The sequence below is a fragment of the Rana temporaria genome, chromosome 4 (genome assembly GCF_905171775.1).
Source record: "Rana temporaria chromosome 4, aRanTem1.1, whole genome shotgun sequence".
Lineage (NCBI taxonomy): Eukaryota > Metazoa > Chordata > Amphibia > Anura > Ranidae > Rana > Rana temporaria.
The window spans coordinates 433806916-433830734 of NC_053492.1; the positions used below are offsets into that span (position 1 = coordinate 433806916).

General features: G+C 44.2%; 1 protein-coding gene across 1 annotated transcript in view; it reads right to left on the reverse strand.

Annotated features, from left to right (window-relative positions):
• KCNK2 (potassium two pore domain channel subfamily K member 2) overlaps nt 1-23819 on the reverse strand; it is a 205922-nt gene that overhangs the window by 181418 nt on the left and 685 nt on the right. The window lies entirely within an intron of this gene.

A 23819-nucleotide genomic window follows, 5' to 3' on the forward strand; every position in this document is an offset into this window, starting at 1 on the left:
CGGCGTATAGTTAAAGCTGCTATTTCGTGGCGTACTCAATGTTAAGTATGGCCGTCATTCCCGTGTATAATTTAAAATATTTTTTTGGGCGTAAGTCGTTCGTGAATCGGAATGGACGTAATTTACGTCCAGGTCAAAACCTGGACGCCGGACCGGACAAGGCCGCCGATGGATGCCGGGCAAGACACCAACGAGGGGCATTCAAACTGTAAGTAATTCATTTTTTTTCCTGAAATTTCCCTTCTAGACTTCGGGTGGGCGCTATACGCCGGTGCGCGCTATACCCAGATAAATACTGTATATATCACAGGGACCCTACTTCCCCTGATTGCCCTATTGTTCTCCAGCACCACACTGTGACAGGAGTGACTTTGGGTATGGTTGTATTCCATTGTTCTGTTGTGTCTGTCGGCCTTGGGAGAAAAGTATATTATGGGATGTATGTCTAGGTGAAAGGGGGGGGATCCCTCCAGCAGCCCCTCCCTGCTGATAATAATGTTTAAAGCGGTTGTAAACCTTAAATTTGCACTTTTACCTACAGGTAAGCCTATAACAAGGCTTACCTGTAGGTAAAAAGAATATCTCCTAAACCTGTACGGTTTAGGAGATATTCCCCTCGCAATGCGGGCGGCGCATGCGCAGGGGGGATCCACGGCGGAAGATCCGGCAGCCGCCGGACCTTGCCGATTTTAAATCTCCCGCGCGCATGCGCGGGAGTGACGTCATCGCCGCTCCAGCCAATCACAGCGCTGGAGCGGCGATACCCGGAAGACACGCCGGAGCAAGATGACATCTCGCTCGGCGTGAACCAGGTAAGTGTTGTTCACCTCGTTTTGAGGTAGGTATTTCATAATCAGCTATTATGCGGTGCATACTAGCTGATTATGCATTTTGCCTTGCAGGTAAAAAAAAAAAAAAAAATTATATATGCGGTTTACAACCGCTTTAATGATGAGAAGTTTGAATACACCTGACCTGTGTGTCTATTGTTATTGGACCGTTTACCCCGCCCTGAATCCAAGGGAGGGGGGAAGTGTCCCTGAGTTGTATATCTGTTGTTACATGTGTTTGAATAAAGAGTCGTATGCTTTTCATCCTACACTGAGTTACGGCTTGTGACTGGTGGGCTAAAGGGTCTTGAATCGTGTGGTACCGGACAGAGGAAGCATTTATGGTGGACGGAGGTCCATTACAGTATATAATAAACGTAAAAACAAAATTCTCTCTGCAGAAATTTAGTTTAATGAGGTCTCAAGCAATGAGACCCTTTTGGCCACCCTAGGGAACATATAAAATAAACGACTTCTTTCTTTGTGAAGGTATAAAACCCCTCTAACCACTTCCCGCCCAAGGACGTCATATGACGTCCTGGACTTTCAGTGGGGATATCTGAAAAATGCCTGCAGCTACAGGCATCATTCAGATATCCATCTCTTCAGCCGGCGATCTTGTGCACCATAAGAATGATCATAGCGGCATTTCTGCCGCTTGATCATTCTTATAGGCGACGGGGACGTTCCCCCCTCCCACCGCCATCCGGTGCTTCTCTGGGCTCTCCCGTGCCATTGGAGACCCGGAGAAACGATCTGCCGGCGCCGGATGGGAAGCATAGAGATGACTGGTGATCAGAGGCCCGGGCGCGATGTTATGACGTCACGCCCGGGTACCGGAATGTAAACAAAGACACAATCGCGGCTGAAAGCATGAGATCAGTGAATTTTTTTTCACAATCTCATGCTTTCCAGCCTGGAGGAGAGATGTGGGGTCTTATTGACCCCGCATCTCTGCATAAAGAGTACCTGTCACGAACCATTCCTATTACAAGGGATGCTTACATTCCTTGTAATAGGAATAAAAGTGATCAAAAAATAAAATGGAAAAATTAAGAAAGATAAAATAAATTAAGTAAAATAAAATAATAAAACATTTTTTTTAAACACCCCTATCCCCAGTAGCTCGTGCTCAAAAGTGAACTCACAGGTAAGTCCCGCCCACAGCCCACACATGTAAACATTGTTTAAACCACACACGTGAGGTATGCGCCGCGTGCGTTGGAGCGCCAGCAACACTTCTAGCACTAGTACTCCTCTGTAACTCTAAACTGATAACCTGTAAAAAAAATTAAGCGATGCCTATGGAGATTTTTAAGTACTGAAGTTTGGCGCCATTCCATTTCAAAAGGGTGACATCTTACGTCTCTATTTCCTCGGCGTAACTTCATCTTTCACATTATACAAAAAAATTGGTTTAACTTTACTGTTTTGTTATTTTTTAATTCATGAAAACTTTTTTTTCCTAGGGTCTCTGCTAAAAAAAAACATATATATAGTGTTTTTCTAGCAAAAAAATTATGATTTTTGCATGTAGGAGAGAAGTGCCAAAAAAGGGCCGGTATGGAAGTGGTTAAACTCAATCATACATGGGAAAATACACTATATTACCAAAAGTATTGGGATGCCTGCCTTTACACGCAAACTATCTTTATTGGCATCCCAGTCTTAGTCCTTAGGGTTCAATATTGAGTTGGCCCACCCTTTGCAGCTATAACTGGTTCAACTCTTCTGGGTAGACTATCCACAAGGTTTAGAAGTGTGCCTATGGGAATGTTTGACCACTCTTCCAGACGGGCATTTGTGAGGTCAGTGGACGTGGATAAGAAGGCCTGGTTCGCAGTCTCCACTCTAATTCACCCCAAAGGTGTTCTATCGGGTTGAGGTCAGTACTCTGTGCAGGCCAGTCAAGTCCTCCACCCTAAACTCGCTCTTCCATGTCTTTATGGATCTTGCTTTGTGCACTGGTACGCAATCATGTGGGAACAGGAAGGGGCCATCCCCAAATTCTTCCCACAAAGTTGGAAACATGAAATTGTCCAAAATGTCTTGGTATGCTGACGCCTAAAGCCTCGTACACACGATCAGTCCATCCGTTGAGAACGGTCTCAACGACGTGCTGAAAAAAACTAAGTTCAATGCTTCCAAGCATGCGTCGACTTGATTCTGAGCATGCGTGGATTTTTAACCGATGGTTGTGCCTACTAACGATCGTTTTTTTCCCATCGGTTAGGAATCCATAGGTTAATTTTAAAGCAAGTTGGCTTTTTTTTAACCTATGGTTAAATAACCTATGGGGCCCCCACACGATCGGTTTGGACCGATGAAAACGGTCCATCAGATCGTTGTCCTCTGGTTAACCTATCGTGTGTACGAGGCCTTAAGAGTTCCCTTCAATGAAACTAAGGGGCCAAGCCCAACCCCTGATAAACAACCCCATACCAAAATCCTCCCTCCACCAAATGTTTTGGACCAGTGCACAAAGTAAGGTCCATAAAGACATGGATGAGTGAGTTTGAGATGGGGCCAATATTAAACCCTACTGAGTAAAACTGGGATGGCATTAAAGTTCATGTGTGTGTGTGTAAAGGCAGGCATCCCAATAATTTTGGTAATATGGTGTATGTCAGAACATCCAACATTTATTCTTTCTACGACTATCCCTCAAAAGGTACAAAGCTTGACCCAAGCAAGTTCCAGAGCATTTTGAAAGGACCAAAACGAAAATTCAGACATACTTCAAAAACCTTCTAGACCAATGTTTTTTTTAACATACACTATAACTCTTTTATTAACTTCCTACTAAGTATGAGCTGACCATACCTGGTTTTGGCTCAAGGCAGGTTCAGCAAGCTTTTCTGAATGTCGAATGAAAACCCCACTAAAGTCAATGGGAATCAAATGTTGAAAACCTGTAATAGCCATCTAGGCTAATAGGCAAAAGATTGTCAAAAAATATTATTGTGGGCTGCGAACTGCCTTAGGGAAAATTATGTTTTGCGAGTATCAGTGATTTTAATTACCGTATGAAAAATTACTTTAAATAACATGCCTGAGGGATGCCCTGAATCTGCCTGTGAAGTGGCACATATGTACAATGTATACAACCTACTACAGCAAAACTGACATTTATAGAGAAAAAAAGTCCAATTAAATTGCTGGTAAATTATAGCTCCCGGCTGGTTACTTCAGTTTAAAAATAAAGTGGCTGGGGATTCCCTTCGTCTATACCAGACCCTTATCTTCTTTCTTTTTTTTTATCTCTTTATTGTTTTTTTTTTTCCTTTAAATCAACAAACTAACACAGGTACAGTGCACAATACAAAACACAATACACGTTGGTCAAAGTATATATTCATCATTGAGATCCTCATCGGATCACAATACCATTTTCCTATCTAGTAAGTAGATTAGCGACATAATAAACAAAATACTATCTAGAACATAAAAGCTTTCAGTCACCACAATGTCAGCCCTATCATGTATACCTTTAGCAAATCTTTTAAAAATAATCCATATAATCTATATAGCAATATATGTATCAGTATCATATCTAAAATGTAATATTAAAGATTAAGGTGCAGATCCACAAAGAAATTACGCCGGTGTATCCACAAAACAAGATACGACGGCATCTCGGCTAGATCCGACAGGTGTACGTCTTGGTACGCCGTCGGATCTAAGCTGCAATTTTTCCGCGGCCGCTAGATGGCGTTTCCGCCGAATTCCGCGTTGAGTATGCAAATTAGCTATTTTCGGCGATCCACGAACGTACGTCCGGGCGGCGCATTGTTTTTACGTTGTTTGCGTTCGGCTTTTTCCGGCGTATATTTAAAGCTGCTATTATGAGGCGTACTCAATGTTAAGTATGGCCGTCGTTCCCGCATAGAATTTTTAATTTTTTACTTCGTTTGCGTAAGTCGTTCGCGAATAAGAATTTGCATAGAATGACGTCACCGTCGTAAGCATTGGCTGGTTCCCACAGACGGCGCATGCGCAGTTAAAAAAAAAACGTTGTTTACGTCGGATCACAATGTATTTACATAAAACACGCCCCCATTACATCCATTTGAATTCCGCGCCCTTACGCCGCCAGAGATACACTACGCCGCCGTAACTTACGGCGCAAATTCGTTCAGGATTCGAAAAAAATAAAATAATTTGCGGCGGCGTAGTGTATCTTAGATATGCTGCGCCCGGCGCAAAGGTACGTGGATATGCCCCTATAAATGTATATTGTTGGGGGATGCCGTGTAGGGCTTCTCCAACCACTTAGCCCAAATGTTTTCATATTTACGAGAACAATCTCTGTTCACATAGGTATCTCTATGTAATGGTAAACTGTTAATAACCAGTTGTTTCCAGTATACTAATGTGGGCGGGGAAGGCTTCTTCCAATACAGGACAATAGCTTTTCTGGCATAAAATAAAGTAATATTAGCGAATGTCTGCTCTGCCTCTGTAGGAAGAATATCCTTAACCAAACCCAACAAACACACTGGCATGTGGGTGTGTAAAATAGAATTTAACAAAGCCACCACCTCCATCCAAAACCCTAAAATATATGGACAGGTCCAGAAGATGAGTGTGAAATCTCCCAGAGCCACATCGCACCACCAACAGTCGGGAGAACATGTAGGGTTTATCTGGTAAAGTCGGTATGGCGTAAAATAAGCTCTATGCACCAATTTAAATTGAATAAAATGATCTGTTAGGGAGGTCAAAGATCAAAAAGGAGAATCCCACACTTCATCCCAATCATCAATGTCTAAATCAGGAATGTCCCGCAGCCATCTTGCCATAAGGCCCTCTAGCACCAGGAGAGAAACTGTAATAAAGTGAGAATACAATCTGCAAGTAGGTTTCTCCAAACAATCAGAGCCAAGTACCATTTTGAAAAATAGACTGTTCGATCATTGGATTAGCTTGTAGAAACTGGCCATTGAAGGCATGGGAAAGCTGATAATATCTAAACAAATATGAACTGGGTAAATAAAAATTTAAGGTAAGTAAATAAAAAGAGGGGGCCATATTCTGAGTAAAGTTACGATGGAGTATCTCAGGATACTCCATCGTATCTCTCTTTTTTGGCCAGTGTATCTATGCGAGTGATTCTTAGAATCATTTTCGCATAGATACACTGAAGATCCGACATGTGTAAGTCACTTACACTGTCGGATCTTAAATGTAATTACTCCGCCGGCCGCTAGGTGGCGTTTACGTTCAGGTTTCATTTGTTTAAGCAAATGAGCCTGATATGCCGATTCCCGAACGAATATCGCGTCGCGTAACCGTCGCTTACGTCGTTTGCGTAAGCGTAAACTTACCCCTGCTATATGAGGGGTAAATTTACGCAAGTCCCACGTAGGCCATGTTAAGTATGGCGTCGGGTCCACGTCGTGTTTTCCCGTCGGGTACGTCGTTTTACTAAGTCGTTCTAGAATACGACTTTACGTCAATGACGCACACGTCGGCGTCATTGACGTTTTACGCAGAGAACTGGAGCATGCGCACTGGGCTATTTTAAGCCCGGCGCATGCGCAGTTCGTTAGAATTGGGGGCGCGCTTAATTTAAATACAAGCCGCCCCCTTGGATATACGTGTGGATACGCCGGGCCATTTACACTCCGCCGCCCCAAACTACGGAGCAAGTGTTTGGGGAATACAGCACTTGCTCCTGTAGGTTGGGGCGGCGGAGTGTAAATGGCTTACGCGCCGCCCGCCTAGAATCTTAGAGAATATGGCCCAGGATACCTTCTGATTAAGTACAACCTGAGAAACCAACTTAACATTACACTTGGTCCATACAATAGGTTCAGGTAATTTATAGATCTGGAGCATTTGGAGAAATTGCTACTCTAGGATAATGCTCACATCTAAGGCCAGCCCCCCAAGCTCGAATAGTAGTAAACATTGAGGGAGTCAAATGATAGAGGGCTCAAGGGCCTCTGAATAATATAAACTTAAGAGCTTCTATAGATTCCACCACCACCGCTTCCAACCGAGTGAAAGGATTGGAAAGATCTGGACATAACCACCATGCGGCCTTCACCAGCTGAGTAGCTAAAAAATATTTATAGAGATCTGGAAAAGCTTATTACAGTGGCACATCAAAGTTGTCAATTTCTATCTAGGTTTATTTGGGACCCATAAAAAGAGAAGAATAATGAGTGATTGAGTCTTACAAAAAAATTATCTAGGAATCCACTGAGGAAAGTATCTAAAGAAGTATGTAAATGTTGGAATAATTTGCATTTTCAAAAGATTATTACGTCCCAATAAGAATAACAGTAAAGATTCCCATGCCTTCAGCTTTGGCGCGCATGTCCCTCAAGACTGGGGTCAAATTCAAGGAAATGAACTCCAAAGCCTGCCGAGATATCACTACTCCGAGGTACTTAAAATACTCTAACTGAATGTCAGGAGGAGCTGTATTTTGAGCTGGAAATAACAATGATTTTGTCCACTTAACCTTCAACACCGTAATGGACCAGAAGGAATTTAATATCTGTAGAGCACCCTGTACGGAAGGTCCAGCGTCATATAGGAACAATAGGAGGTCATCTGCATATAGGGCTACCCTTTCCTACAGCCAACAATCTTCGCATCTCTCCAGACCCTTATCTTTGATGAGAAAAACAATATGGGATTTACTCTTATGCCGCGTACACACGACCGTTTTTCATGACGGGAAAAATGCAATTTTTTTAATTGGTCATTAAAAATTATCGTGTGTAGGCTCCAGAGAATTTTTCTCGACGTGAAAAATGGGCATTAAAAATTTAGAACATGCTCTAATTTTTCATGTGTAGGTGTAATTTTTCGTGTGTAGGCTTTAATGACGGGAAAAAAATGCACATGCTCAGAAGCAAGTTATGAGACGGGAGCACTCGTTCTGGTAAAACTAGCATTTGTAATGGAGATAGCACATTCGTCACGCTGTAACAGACTGAAAAGCATGAAGACTGAAAGGCGCGAATCGTCTCTCACCAAACTTTTACTAACACAAAATCAGCAAAAGCAGCCCAAAGGGTTGTACGTCACCGCGCTTTGCTCGAACATTTTTTTTCATGATCGTGTGTATGCAAGGCTGGCTTGACAAGAATCACGTTGAGAAAAACTTATTTTTTTCCATGACATGAAAAATAGTCATGTGTACGTGGCTTTAGAATACATATCAGAACTTTATCCTAGATCAGGGGTGCTCAACCTGTGGCCCTCCAGCTGTTGTGGAACTAGAAGTCCCACAAGGCATTGCAAGGCTGACAGTTACAAGAATGTCTCTTAAAGGCAGGGGTATGTTGGGACTTGTAGTTCTGCAACAGCTGGAGTGCCACAGGTTGAGCACCCATGTCCTAGGTGATGGTTTGGTATGGTTGTGAAGAGGACCCTATACAAAGAAAAAACTCTCCTGTGAGGTCCCCCGAAATTGGAGTCCCCCCAAAGCCCATACTAGACTCTTATTTCAGCATGCAGCTTGGCAGGCCAGGAAAGTGGGGATGAGCATGCACCCTCTTCTCTGGAACCATACCCGGCCACATGCCTTCAACATGGGGAGGTACCTTGCCAGAGGGGACCCACCTGGCAAAGCACTTTGTTTACATATTGATAAGGATAGGGGTCTCTTTTCCCACAACCCTGGCTTGGTGGTTGTGGGGATCAGTGATGTCAGCATTATTCCCGCCCCTTTGTTTACATGGCTGGGGATTCCCCAGAAGTAAATGAATGGAGCCAGATGATGTCACTGGTTGCTAAGGATGTGTCGGAGCCTGGCGCTTGGAGTGGTTTAATCTGTTTACTAAGGCATCTTTCTCTCGTGGTATAATTTCTCAATGTTGTGCCTCCTAGGTGTGAATTCTCATTATTAATTGAGTCGCCTATTGTTTCTACCTGTCTGTTATTCCTCTTGGAGATGTGACTAGCATTATGTCCACTTTACCTTGTTACCAAACTATTGTGGAATGTTTATATTAATTAGATTACTGGTTATGGCAGCTGTTCATTAGATGTACTGATAGTATTGTTTACAGTTTGTATTGTTTAGAAAAATGTGATCAAGCCCTTACTTAATTTTGTGTGGTGTATATATATTCTTAGGTAGATTCACATACAGAGGACTAACTTTAGGTTGGCCTAGCCTAGTGTTTTTAGGCTACACCGCCGTAAATTAACTAGGCTAGTAGTGATTCTCAAATCACTTACCTGCTAATTTTCAGCGGCGTAGCCTAAACCGAATGGGCGTAAGGGCGCCTAATTCAAATTACTAGGAGGGGGGGCGTGTATTATGGAAATGAGGCTTGACCTCATGTTTTTTTACGTTTTTGCGTACTGCGCATGCGCCGGGCGCCTACATTCCCCAGGGCGCATTGCGGCTAAGTAGGCCGTACGGGCCTATTGATTTCGACGTGTACGTAAACGACGTAAATCCCGATTCGCGGACGACTTGCGCAAACCACGTAAAAATCCGAACCTCGCGGCGGGAACGGCGGCCATACTTATAGGTGGAATAACTTTAGGCGGCCTATCGCGTACGGAAACAACGTTAATCGACTGCGGCGGGCTCGCGTTCGTTCGGGAATCGTCGTAAATTCTCATTTACATAATCTAGGCCGGCCGCAATGTAAGCGCCACCTAGCGGTAAGCCAAAACATTGCAATCTAAAATAGGACGGCGCAAGCCGTCCTATCTTAGATATGTTTATGTGTATCTCTGTTAGAGAATACACTTAAACATAGGTCGGCTTAGATTCAGAGTTAGGTCCGCTTATCTGTAGATAACCCGGCCTAACTCTTTGTGAATCTACCTATCTGTGTTAATTTAGAATAGAGTCAGTTCCAGTTTACAACTAAGCTAGTGTCGTCTAGTTCTTGATAGTGTTGCTCACGAATATTCGCATTGCGAATATTCGTTACGAATATGACATATTCGAATATTCGCGAATAACTCGAATTTCGCGGCCAAAATTCGCTATTCCGAATATTTTTCCAAATTTATTTTTAAAACAGATCACATCCTAGTGATCTCCATCGACGTCTAAAAGCATTGCTGGTATGATTAGAGACCCTGGGCCGAGTAGCTAAGCTGAGGCGATCCTTTTATGTTGACGAATATTCGCAATCGCGAATATTCGTATTACGAATATTCGCGAATACTTTCTCCGCCCTTCTTTTGCATCAGAGCCAATCAGAGTTCTCCTACCACAGTTGTCATAGGAGAGAGTGGAGTGTTTCTGTGCGTTTTTCCAGTGTATCACATCTGCCTCAAGGATGGAGCTGAGGAAAGGAATGAGAGGGAACCTGAGCTGGCAAGGGAAGATCTGATCAGTTGGACAGTGTAAGTAGCTCAGCACACCCAGTGGATACAAAGGGAAAGACTGCCTGACGTAGCATAATTTCCAAGGACAGAATTGTGCTAAATCTTGGTGCCTTGTCCTGGGAAGTTCTTCAGAGCAGTCAGGTGGGCTGGTAGTCAAGCAGTCAGGTGGGTCGGTGGTCAAGGCAGCCAGGTAGGCTGGTAGTATATGCAAGCATCAGAAATCGGAGAAGGTCTACAGAGGAAGCAAGATACTTCTGCATATAGTTTTCAGCTTTGTACTAAGTCTTTAAGGGGGACTGAGAGCTCCTTGTCCATAAAGGATCTTGTCACTGATCCTTAGAGACTGCGTGTTTTTTCCCGGAGGTGGTACAGTCCAGGATCTTCATTTCTGTACATGGTACATAGGAAGTTTGTCCTCATCTGTTGTTTCTTCAAGTCAAGTTGGGCATCTCACAATCTCTATACCCTATCCAAGTTGTTTTCCCCAATGAAACAACAAAAATAAGCCCATGGACTGATTTCTTGTGTCTGGATGCAAGTTGGAAAATGCATGTTGCCTGGCTATGCAGGAATAATGGAACCAGTAACCAGCAGCTCCTGCGGGGGGGTTGTGCTACAAGCGTAAAAGTATACAGAGACGAGCATGAAACACTGCACTTCTGGTAGTCATTGGGCATCATGATGTCACTAATTAAGGTTGTGATTAAGCATGCGTTTTGTTGACACAGAACATCGTCAGAAGATTGGCGCATTGCTCTAATCTATTGCACAAGTGGTCCATGATCTCTGTTCACCTGGAGATCATGGGGATCTGGTAAGAAGTTTTGTGAATAGTGGTGGACAGGGGTGGACTGACAACTCATGGGGTCCCCGGGCAATAGGAGATTATGGGGCCCCCAGGCAATAGGAGATTATTGGGCCCCCAGGCAATAGGAGATTATGGGGCCACACAGTATACACATACACACACACAATATACACACAAAGTATACACATACATATACACACACAGTATACACATACACACAGTATACACATACATATACACACAGTACACACACACACATATACACGCAGTATACACATAAATATACACACAGTACACACATACATATACACACAGTACACACACACACAGTATACACATACATATACACACAGTACACACACACACACACAGTATACACATACATATACACACAGTACACACATACATGTACACACACACAGTATACACATACATACACACACAGTATACACATACATATACACACGGTATACACACACACACACACACACAGTATACACATACATATACACACAGTACACACACACACACACAGTATACACATACATATACACACAGTATACACATAAATATACACACAGTACACACATAAATATACACACAGTACACACATACATATTATTTTAGGGACAGATGTCAAAAAAAATATTTTCATACTATCCCTGGTTTTGCTGAGGCTGGCAACCCTGATGGGGCCCCCTAGTGGCATGGGGCCCTCGGCAGTGCCCGAGTGCCTGAATTGTCAGTCCGCCCCTGGTGGTGGAGGACTCCTGATCAGAATACTCACCTGCTGCCTTCTCTTTGGCCCTTGATGATTTGCATGAGCATTTATGATTGACTATTTGTGCAATCATTATAATACCATGTTTTGCATTGTTTGAGCATGTTTTGTAGCCATTTGTTTGCTTTTATGTGCATTTTTATTAAGTTCATATTAATTATAGGAAGCACACCTATACGTTTATACAGATTCACATTTATCTGGTATTCAGATAATTTAGCATGCAGCATCCTGAATGTTTGTGGGATACACTGAGTGCAAAAAAGTTATTTATTTATTATCTGCACTCACTAAATTATGGAGAAGCTCAAGGACCATCCTATGGACTGTGCTGGAAAATATCCTGTTTCCCACTCTTCTGAATACATTTTTTTCAGCTCTGCTCTAGAGATCTCAGTTTTTGTGCGTGGTAGGATGTGCTCTGTAGAGAGCTAGAGGGCGGATTGATAGTGAAGTAACAGCCGTCATGTCTCTGGGGTATAATGCAATACAGCTTCCCACTTAAAAGAACTAAGCACAATTAATGAGACCTATAGATTGTGGCACTTAGAGATGACAAAGTAATTAAAGGTTCGGATGACATTTGTGGCCATCAGCAATTTGCAAAACTCAGTCTAACGAGAATCTAACAAAACACTGACAGATCCCAGAATGTTGGGCTTAACAAGCTTCTTTAGAAAAGCAAAGAGGGAAACGCAAAGATCGTTATCCCACCGCGGAGGCAGTTTGGCTCTACACACTGCCTTATGGCATAATAACAGAGAGGTAGGCGATTTAGAAGAATCTAAGCAGAGCCTCCGCATAATGCAATCAAGGGGTACGAATAGGTGCTGTTATTAGCAAATTAAATAAACAAAACACAATTAAAAAGAAAACCAACAAGCCAGAAGCCTAATAGCAAGGGTTCATGGCTGCATTCATTATAGTTCTTTGCTTCTATATATCTCCTGACATAAGCGTCTGATGTTTAAAGGGGATGTGAAGTGTATTGTCAGTGAGCACATACTGTTTGGCCCAGATTCAGAAAGCCTGGCGTAGGCATGTGCATTTCGTTTCGTTCCGAATCGAAATTCGGACGAATTTTTCATTATTCGGACATTCGGGTGCAAACGAATTCCCAAATTGCAATATTAATGAATTTACCGAATCCGAACGAACGTTTTCGATTCCAAATCGAAAACCCGCGGACGAAATTCGATCGGAATTCAAATTTTTTTTTTTTTCGAATTCCGATCGAATTTCGTCCGCGGGTTTTCGATTTGGAATTCGAAAAAAAAAAAAAACATTTTTTTTTTTTTTAATTCCGATCGAATTTCGTCCGTGGGTTTTCGATTTGGAATTCGATTTTTTTTTTTTTTTTTCGAATTCCGATCGAATTTCGAAATTATATTCGAAAAGAGACTATTTGTTGTCGAATCTGGTCGAAATACTTTCGAATTCGACCGGATTTTTCGAAATTCGGTCTAAAACGAACGAGTTCCGAAAACGAATTTAACACATGTAACGAACCTAACTTAACGAAATTAATTAAATAACGAATTAAAACGAAACGAAACTAAACAAAATTTTCCCTTTTGCACATGCCTAGCCTGGCGTTACTTTGTGCGGGCGTAGCGTATCTCAGATACGCTACGCCGCCGTAACCTAGTGAGGCAGGTTCTGTATTCAGAAAGAACCTGCGCCCTAAGTTACGGCGGCGTAGCGTATGAGGGCCGGCGTAAGCCCGCCTAATTCAAAATAGGAAGATGTGGGCGTGTTTTATGGTAATTCGGTGTAAATTACGTTTTTTACGAACGGCGCATGACGTATCCCAGTGCTCCAAATTACGCCGCAAAGCCTCATTGGTTTCGACGTGAACGTAACTTACGCAAAGCCCTATTCGCGAACGACTTACGCAAACGATGCAAAATTCGACGCTGGCCCGACGTCCATACTTAACATTGGCTACGCCTCATATAGCAGGGGTAACTTTACGCCAGAAAAAGCCTTACATTAACAACGTAAAAAAATGCGCCGGGCGGACGTACGTTTCTGAATCGGCGTATCTACCTAATTGGCATATTCTACGCGTAAATCTCCGGAAGCGCCACCTAGCGGCCAGCGTAAATATGCAACTAAGATACGACGGCGTAAGAGACTTACGTCAGTCGTATCTTAGCCAAATTTCGACGTATCTTGCTTTCTGAATACAGAAAGAAGATACGCCGGCGCATGCTAGAATTTACGCGGCGTATCAGTAGATACGCCAACGTAAATTGTTTCTGAATCTGGGCCTTTGTATTTACTTTAAAGCTGAACTCCAGGATAAGCACTTTGGGCCAGATTCACATATATTTGCGGCGGCGTAACGTATCGTCTATACGTTACACCGCCGCAAGTTTTCAGCGCAAGTGCCTGATTCACCAAGCACTTGCGTGTAAACTTACGGCGGTGTAACGTAAAGGCGTCCAGCGCAAACCCGCCTAATTCAAATGGGGCGTGTACCATTTAAATTAGGCGTGCTCCCGCGCCGGACGTACTGCGAATGCTCCGTTTTGAAATTCCCACCGTGCTTTGTGCGAAGTGACGTCATTTTTTTGAACGGCGACGTGCGTAACGTACTTTCATATTCCAGGACGTCTTACGCAAAACAAAAAAAAATTGAAATTCGACGCGGGAACGACGGCCATACTTTAACATGGCTCGTCTAAACTTAAAGCGGATGTGCCACGGGAAAAATATATTAAAAGCCAGCAGATACAAATACTGCAGCTGCTGACTTTTAATATAAGGACACTTACCTGTCCTGGAGTCCAGCGGTGATCGCAGCAGATGACGAGCCGATCGCTCGTCACCCTGCTGCTCCCCCCTCCATCCTCGGTGAGGGAACCAGGAAGTGAAGCGCTCCGGCTTCACTGCCCGGTTCCCTACGGCGCATGCGCGAGTCGCGCTGCGCCCGCCGATTGGCTCCCGCTGTGTGCTGGGAGCCGAGTGTTCCCAGCACACAACGGGGGGGCGACGGGAAGGAAGGAAAAAACCCGTCCTTTGCCCGTATCGTAGGGCCGGAAGTGGGTGCAGATACCTGTCTGTAGACAGGTATCTGCACCCCCCTCCCCCCTGAAAGGTGTCAAATGTGACACCGGAGGGGGGGAGGGTTCCGATCAGCGGGACTCCACTTTAGAGTGGAGATCCGCTTTAAGCCATGTAAAAGCATGCTTAACTTTGCGACGGGAAAAAATTACTAGCGACGATGTAACGAACGCGAAAACCTTTGTGGATCGCCGTAAAAGCTCATTTGCATACCCAACGCAGGGAAACGACGCAAACTCCACCCAGCGGCGGCCGAAGTATTGCAGCCTAAGATCCGAAGGTGTACCAAAAGCTGTCGTATCTTGTTTGTGAATCACAAATTAAGATACGACGCGGCAAATTTGAAAATACGTCGGAGTATCCGTAGATACTCCGGCGTATCTCGTCTGTGAATCTGGCCCTTATTATCTAAAAACAAGAATCATGTGTATTCTTACTTGAATCTTTGGGCCAGATTCACGTAGAAGTGCATACGTAGATGCATACGTAGATACGTTACACCGCTGCAAGTTTTCATCGCAAGTGCCTGATTCACAAAGCACTTGCAATGAAAACCTACGCTCCGGCGTAAGCCCGTGTAATTCAAAGGGGCGTGTGCCATTTAAATTAGGCGCGCTCCCGCGCCGGACCTACTGCGCATGCTTCGTTTCGAAATTCCCGCCGTGCTTTGCGCGAAGTGACGTCATTTTTTCGAACGGCGACGTGCGTAGCGTACTTCCGTATTCCCGGACGTCTTACGCAAGAAGGAAAAATTTACAAATTTCGACGCGGGAACGACGGCCATACTTTATACAGCACATACGTGTGCTGTGTAAAGTTAGGGCACCAAAAACGACGACTAACTTTGCGACAGGAAACTAGACTAGCAGCGACGTAGCGAACGCGAAAAACCGTCGTGGATCGCCGTAACTCCTAATTTGCATACCCGATGCTGGTTTACGACGCAAACTCCCCCCAGCGGCGGCCGCGGTACTGCATCCTAAAATCCGACAGTGTAAAACAATTACACCTGTCGGATCTTAGGGCTATCTATGCGTAACTGATTCTATGAATCAGTCGCATAGATACTCTGAGAGATACGACGGAGTATCTCCTTTGTGAATCTGGCCCTATGTGTGCTTTTTGTATTTCTTCCAGATCAGTTCAGTAATCCAGTGTGAGACTTTCCCTCTGTGCGGGAGCTCCCTGTAATAAAGACCGGTCACTGCTGCTCTCTCTCCTTGTGCAGGATGACTGGTCTTGTCTCCGCCCCCTCCTCTAGTTTTCTTTTGGGAAGTCTGTAGTGGGTGGGGCCTGCAGATTCCCTCCCACAGCTAGGGTTGCCACCCTTTCTTCAAGACAAACCCGAGCACTTTAGAGGTCCACAGCAAAGGTGAGCACACAGGACCCTGGGGGCAGCAGAAGGAAGAGGAAGCTGCATAGAAAGGCGTTTACTAGACCAGATCCCCTGTATTTTCCTCCTGCAGCAGCTGAATGCCATCAGGAGGGAGAGGAGGAGAAGCCAACATTCAGCTGCTGCAGAAGCCCCCTGAAGCTACACCCACAGTCCTGTCTGAATAATGTGTCCAGTTTTCAGGCCAATATCACCAACATCCTCTGCCAGGGATACGTGAGGATGAAAAGCTGGAAACTGGGGGTAAGGGGACCGGGAGAGGAGGGAACCACTGATCATCCTTCCCATCATCCCCTGAGCAGTACTGACTACCCCAACACTGCCCATCCCTCAACCACAGTCTGGTCTGAATAATGTGTCCGGGTTTCAGGGGGAATGAAACCCGGATACATGATTCAAAACTCGGACTGTCCAGGTGTCTCCCAGACAGGTGGCAACCCTACCCGCAGCTCTGCTGTCTGCACAAACTGTATGCAGCACAGTAATGTTGCTACTGTGACTTTTATATAGTAATAACAGGGTTTGAAAAGGCATTTGATATACACAAAAAATTTAGATCAATTGTGGTTGATGACAAATGTGTGACCCGAGTTCAGCTTTAACCACTTGTCGACCATATACTGTACATTAACTGCGGCAATGCGGCTCTCCTGTGCAGATTTACGTATCTGTGAGTGATCCTGCACTTCCCACTACCCCCTCCTGCTGTGATTAGACACAGCGGGAGCCAATCAGCAGGTACCGTGGACTCGATGTCCCCCGGGACCCGCCGATTATTCAAGAGAGAAGCAGAACGGCGGTCTGCCTATGTAAACAAGGCAGATCGCTGTTCTGGAAGAAGGAAAGGTTGTGATCTTGTGTTTCTGCAAAGCAGGAACTCGGATCTCTGCCTTCCCGTAGTACAAGCACCTCCCCCACAGTTTGTAAGCACTACCTAGGCACACATTTAACCCTTTGATCGCCACAGAATGTTAACCCCTTCTCTGCCAGTGCATAGTTTTAGCACTGATCACTGTATTAGTGTCACTGCTTACCAAAAAAGTGGCAAAAGTGTCACTTGGTGTCCGATTTGTCCACTGCAATGTCGCAGTCCCACTAAAAGTCGCTGATCGCCACCATTACTAGTAAATATATATATATATATATATATATATATATATATATATATATATATATATATATATATATATATATATATATATATATATATATATACCATAGTTTGTAGACGCTATTAGCTAGATTCAGATAGACTGGCATATCTTTGATAATAATTCATACATGAAGCTGATTGCATTAGCGAGTATAGCTAATAAACTTGAATACTCTAGATTTATCATAATACTAAATAAGCAAAGGAAAACATATATGAAATCCGTTTTACCTTCCCAAAGATTTTTATATCTGTCCATCCAAATTACAAAAATTGTATAGCTCTGCCATACAGCAAAGCGTTGTCTGGCAGGAGAGCAGACGCGATTGTTCTCTGTTGCAGTTCAGTAACACTTATGCCGCGTACACGCGCTCGGAATTTCCGACAACAAATGTTCGATGGGAGCTTGTTGTCGGAAATTCCAACCGTGTGTATGCTCCATCAGACATTGGAGAGCTGGTTCTCAAATTTTCCGACAACAAAATTCGTAAATTACGATCGTGTGTGGACAATTCCAACGCACAAAATTCCACACATGCTCTGAATCAAGTACGAGGTGGAAGCGCTCGGTCTGGTAAAACTAGTGTTCGTAATGGAGATAGCACATTCATCATGCTGTTACGGACTGAAAAGCACAAGGCTGAAAAGCGCGAATCATCTCTCATCAAACTTCTACTAACACGACTGGTATTGAACTTCCCTTTAATAGTGCCATTGTACGTGTTGTACGTCACTGCGTTCTTGGCGTTCGGAATTTTCGACAACATTTGTGTGACCGTGTGTATGCAAGACAAGTTTGAGCGAACATCCGTCGGAAAAAAAATCCACGGTTTTGTTGTTGGAATTTCCGATGGTCTGTACGCGGCATTACAGGTCTTGTCCCTCCCCCAGCCTGTGACTGGAATGAAAGAATAAGCAATGCCATCTTTAATATTGATTGGACCCTGGGCAAACATTTTCTTGGCCCGTCCAAAATCCACTTGTCAAATTTATTCAGGTAGTGTAGGCTCAAGTGGCTGCTGCTTTGGGCCCCACAACAATCACTGGGCCTGGGGAAGCTACCCCTTTTGCCCTGGCTTAAAGGGTCACTAAAGGCAAAAAAAAATGTTTTTAAATAACAAACATGTTATACTTACCTCCACTGTGCAGCTCGTTTTGCACAGAGTGTCTTTTGGGGTCCCTCGGCGGCTGTCTCGGCTCCTCCTTGCAAAAGCTTTCTACCTTCATGCGAGGGAGCTCGCATGGTAGAAAGCTTTTGCGAGGGTGTTCCCGTGATACAGCGGTGGGCATAGCCGCCGACTCTATCACTCGGCCCCGCCCCCGGCGTGCCGCATCATCCGCTGTGATTGACAGCAGCGCCAGCCAATGGTTGCGCTGCTATGAATCCGCCCAGCCTAGCCAATCAGTGGCCAGACTGGGAACCGAAGAACATCACATGGACGCATTAAGGTGAAAAAACATTTACCTTTACAACCCCTTTAAAGACAGCCCTGAGAATAAGCAGCAGACTATGCCACACTGTTCCCCAGACTAATGCCACACTGTCAGCATGCTCCTTGTAAGCACTTGAGCACTGCTAATTTCCACTTTTTTCTGCTTCTTCCTCTCCTAGTCAGAGCTCTGCTGTACAGAGATTAAAGAAGGCTGATACCAAGTAAAAATCAGGTACTTACAATGCTTGCATTAAAAAAAAAAAAAAAAAGAATGAATAATGTATCAGCAAATACAGAACTGTAGTAATTTACGTCTTTTATATCTTTTATATATGCTCGGAGTTCTGCTTTAAAGCCCATCTCCAGGCAAAGATACAACTTTTGTTGCATCTGATAGCGCCCCTAAAAAAGCTTTTCTTTGGGTGTGCACGTGGGTATCGGTGTGAACAAGAAAATATCAATAGGTTTTCAGCGTGTTTTTGTTCCTATGTGGGCCAGATTCACGTAGATGGGTGTATTTTTGGGCGGGCGTAACGTATTTGATTTACGTTACGCCGCCGCAAGTTTTTCAGGCAAGTGCTTTATTCACAAAGCACTTGCCTGTAAAGTTGCGGCGGCGTAGCGTAAATCACCCGGCGGAATTCCAATTTTCGGCGGGTAGGGGGCGTGTTTCATTTAAATGAAGCGCGTCCCCGCGCTGAACGAACTGCGCATGCGCCATCCCTAAAAAATCCCGGCGTGCACTGCTCTAAATGACGTCGCAAGGACGTCATTGGTTTTGACGTGGACGTAAAATTTCAAAATTTCGACGCGGGAATGGCGGCCATACTTAACATAGGATACGCCACCTAGGGGGCAGCTTTATCTTTACGCCAGCATAGCTCTTACGGAAACAGCGTATCTTTACTGCGACGGGCAAGCGTACGTTCGTAAATCGGCGTATCTACTAATTTGCATATTTTACGCCGAACTCAATGGAAGCGCCACCTAGCGGCCAGCGGAAATATTGTACCCTAAGATACGACGGCGCAGGCCGTCGTATCTTAGGTAGGTTTAAGTGTATCTCAGTTTGAGCATACACTTAAACATGCGATGAGCTTAGATTGCAAGTTACGTCGGTGTATCTACTGATACGCCGGCGTAACTCTTTGTGAATCTGGCCCATGTGTCTGTATCTTTTTCTGCATTCACAAGATGCAAGCTTTATGGTAATGTGCTGAAATCACACAGACAATCAAGCATCTTCTAAACACGCTCAAGCGCTCTCAAGATGTATTTGACAAATGCATTGTGGGAAATCAAATTGCATGCTTGCCGACAAAACTCCAATATCAAGTGCCGATGACATAACCGTATATGAAATGCCGAAATCACGAAGGCAAACACTGCACACCTATACAGTAGGCAATTCCTAAAGCTGGCTGTAGATGGGATAGCTGTTCCTCCACAAAGATTTGACCAAACTAGATTTAGACCAAATACAATTTGTGATGATGCTCTAAAATTCAAATAATTGCAAAAAAAAATAAATAATTAAAAATCTGAACTGGTTTCCCTGGAAATCACCTGTCATTCTAAGTGTATGAGCTGTTAAGTAGCACAGATGTCACAGCAGGTCCCCTTCTCCCCCCTCTGAGTGATCGTCCTCATCACCAATACCATCACTTTCTAAATGGGGACTGCCGAGAATTTTTTTCCATTATGTTGGAAAATCTATTTGATTATTATCAGTGATCAATTATTTTTAACTGAAACAAACTGACTGTCACACAAGCTCATTGTATTGTCGAATAAACGCCAAATTGGACGACACATTGTTCTGTCTTGCGGCCAGCTTGACTTGGAGAATATCCCTCTAGATCAGCCTTTCTCAACTAGGGTTCCTTCAGAGGTTGATTGGGGTTCCTTGAGAAATTAGCAATTTTTGGTTCTCAGATGAGTAACCACCGACTCCAATGATCCTTTACACTATCTGTCAAGGTAAGTCTTCCCTCTGTGCCTTCTCCTAATGGCCACCTATAACAGGGGGGTCCTTCTCCACTATTGATTGATAAAAGAGGGCACTTGACTGACTACTAATGTGAAGAAACGCAACAATTTTCTCTGTCCGTGTTTTTCTGCCCATTATTATTTTCGTCATTATTTTGTCATTCATAATTTAATTATTTTTACTGAAAATAATGTACTAGCAAGGGGTTCCTTGAGACCCTGCTAAAACGTTTGAAAAAGGATGCACTAGATGTAATTGCAACTTAGGATGTTCTTTAGGCATAAGTACAAAGAGGTCCGGTAAGGTTAAGCTAGTTTGCATTTTTAACCTAAATGTGCGTGCTTCTGTAAGTAATTTAATCTTAATAAACGCATTTACATTCTAGCACAGGAATATGGAACAATAACAATGCAAAGCAACATGTAGGAACTGTCTTATGTAACATCAGCCTGAAATCTCCACTTGATTGCCTGATTCCTTAGTTCCCAGACTGACATTTCTTATAAAAATTGCAAGACCAGGAACCTGTGGCTTAACAGCTGTTATGGAACTGCAAGCCCCAGTAGAGCCAAAATCCCAAATGTCTCATCTTGTCTATCATGACTGCTAAGAGAACTAAAAGCCTCAGTAGAGCTGAAATCTCAACTGGCTTGTCTTGCAAGTCACGACTGCTATGGAACTACAAGCCTCAGTACAGTCAAAATCCCAGATGGCTTCTCTTGCCAGTCACGGTTGCTATGGAACTAGAAATCCCAGTAAAGCCAAAATCTCAGACGGCTTCTCTTGCCCGTAATGACTGCTATCAAACTACAAGCCCCACAAGATCCAAAATCACAGCTGGCTTTTCTTACCCATCATGACTGCTATAGAACTACAAGCCTCAGTAGAGCTAACATCCCAGATGGCTTCTCTTGCCCATCATGACTGCTATGGAACTACAAGCCTCAGTAGAGATAAAATCCCAACTGGCTTCTGTTGTCTGTCCCGTCTGCTGTAGAGCTACAAGCCCCAATAGAGCCAAAATCCCAGATGGCTTCTCTTGCCCATCACGACTTCTATGGAACTACAAGCCTCAGTAGAGATAAAAACCGAGCTGGCCTCTGTTGTCTGTCACGACTACTATGTAGCTACAAGTCCCAATGGATCTAATATCCCAGATGGCTTCTCTTGCCCATCACGACTCCTATGGAACTACAAGCCTCAGTAGAGCCAAAATCCCAAATGGCTTCTCTTGCCCATCACGACTCCTATGGAACTACAAGCCTCAGTAGAGCCAAAATCCCAGATGGCTTCTCTTGCCCATCACGACTTCTATGGAACTACAAGCCTCAGTAGAGATAAAAACCCAGCTGGCCTCTGTTGTCTGTCACGACTACTATGTAGCTACAAGTCCCAATGTATCTAATATCCCAGATGACTTCTCTTGCTCATCAAGACCGCTATGGAACTACAAGCCTCAGTAGAGCCAAAATCCCAGATGGCTTCTCTTGCCCATCACGACTCCTATGGAACTACAAGCCTCAGTAGAGCCAAAATCCCAAATGGCTTATCTTGCCCAACACGACTGCTATGGAACTACAAGCCTCAGTAGAGCCGAAATCCCAAATGGCTTCTCTTGCCCATCACGACTGCTATGGAACTACAAGCCTCAGTAGAGCCAAAATCCCAAATGGCTTCTTTTGCCCATCACGACTCCTATGGAACTACAAGCCTTAGTAGAGCCAAAATCCCAGATGGTTCCTCTTGCCCAACATGACTGCTATGGAACTACAAGCCTCAGTAAAGCCAAAATCCCAGATGGCTTCTCTTGCCCATCACGCCTTCCAGAGTCAGGTACAAAGGGAGGCTGAAGACTAGAAAAAGCACTTACTTCTTATTTCCACGCTCTGTGCAAACTGTGGAACTGCAAGCCCCAGTAGAGCCAAAATCCCAAATGTCTCATCTTGTCTATCATGACTGCTAAGAGAACTAAAAGCCTCAGTAGAGCTGAAATCTCAACTGGCTTGTCTTGCAAGTCACGACTGCTATGGAACTACAAGCCTCAGTACAGTCAAAATCCCAGATGGCTTCTCTTGCCAGTCACGGTTGCTATGGAACTAGAAATCCCAGTAAAGCCAAAATCTCAGACGGCTTCTCTTGCCCGTAATGACTGCTATCAAACTACAAGCCCCACAAGATCCAAAATCACAGCTGGCTTTTCTTACCCATCATGACTGCTATAGAACTACAAGCCTCAGTAGAGCTAACATCCCAGATGGCTTCTCTTGCCCATCATGACTGCTATGGAACTACAAGCCTCAGTAGAGATAAAATCCCAACTGGCTTCTGTTGTCTGTCCCGTCTGCTGTAGAGCTACAAGCCCCAATAGAGCCAAAATCCCAGATGGCTTCTCTTGCCCATCACGACTTCTATGGAACTACAAGCCTCAGTAGAGATAAAAACCGAGCTGGCCTCTGTTGTCTGTCACGACTACTATGTAGCTACAAGTCCCAATGGATCTAATATCCCAGATGGCTTCTCTTGCCCATCACGACTCCTATGGAACTACAAGCCTCAGTAGAGCCAAAATCCCAAATGGCTTCTCTTGCCCATCACGACTCCTATGGAACTACAAGCCTCAGTAGAGCCAAAATCCCAGATGGCTTCTCTTGCCCATCACGACTTCTATGGAACTACAAGCCTCAGTAGAGATAAAAACCCAGCTGGCCTCTGTTGTCTGTCACGACTACTATGTAGCTACAAGTCCCAATGTATCTAATATCCCAGATGACTTCTCTTGCTCATCAAGACCGCTATGGAACTACAAGCCTCAGTAGAGCCAAAATCCCAGATGGCTTCTCTTGCCCATCACGACTCCTATGGAACTACAAGCCTCAGTAGAGCCAAAATCCCAAATGGCTTATCTTGCCCAACACGACTGCTATGGAACTACAAGCCTCAGTAGAGCCGAAATCCCAAATGGCTTCTCTTGCCCATCACGACTGCTATGGAACTACAAGCCTCAGTAGAGCCAAAATCCCAAATGGCTTCTTTTGCCCATCACGACT